This window comes from Crocodylus porosus, unplaced genomic scaffold (genome assembly GCF_001723895.1).
Source record: "Crocodylus porosus isolate Cpor-Errol unplaced genomic scaffold, CroPor_comp1, whole genome shotgun sequence".
Lineage (NCBI taxonomy): Eukaryota > Metazoa > Chordata > Crocodylia > Crocodylidae > Crocodylus > Crocodylus porosus.
In genome coordinates this window covers 279,111-279,587 of record NW_017728905.1, presented here as the reverse complement: position 1 = coordinate 279,587, position 477 = coordinate 279,111, and positions in this window count along the sequence as shown.

Genomic DNA, 477 nt, shown 5'->3' with positions numbered 1-477 from the left:
ATTGTTCTGATCACATCGAAGAGCAGAACCTGGCAGGGCACCAGCTGGAGCTGGTACCCAGGCACCGTTATCAGGCTTGCTGGGTGAAATCACCAGCGCCACTAATTTGAATGTCCCGTGTTTATGGAGGCTGAAGGCTGCCCGTGCCCTTTGATTGGCGAAATGGCACCATCTCGTCCCCTTCGTCACCAGATCCGATGCGGCGCCTAGGAGAAAAAAGGCAGAGATGGGTTAGCCTGGGTCAGGCTAAGGACGGGGTGAGGGCATAAAATGGGTCAGGGCCCGGGGGACTAGGGCAGGCTCTGCCACTGCTCAGGATCATCAGTATTATGGGTTGTATTCTGGCACCGTCATTTGCCCTGCGGATTTGGGCAGGCCAGCAGCGCCCAGGCTTTCCAGACCCCAGCCCAGCTCTGGGGCCACTGGGGTCCCGACCCTGCCCTGGGAGAAACTGCCAGCAGGCCCCGCCCCCTCACC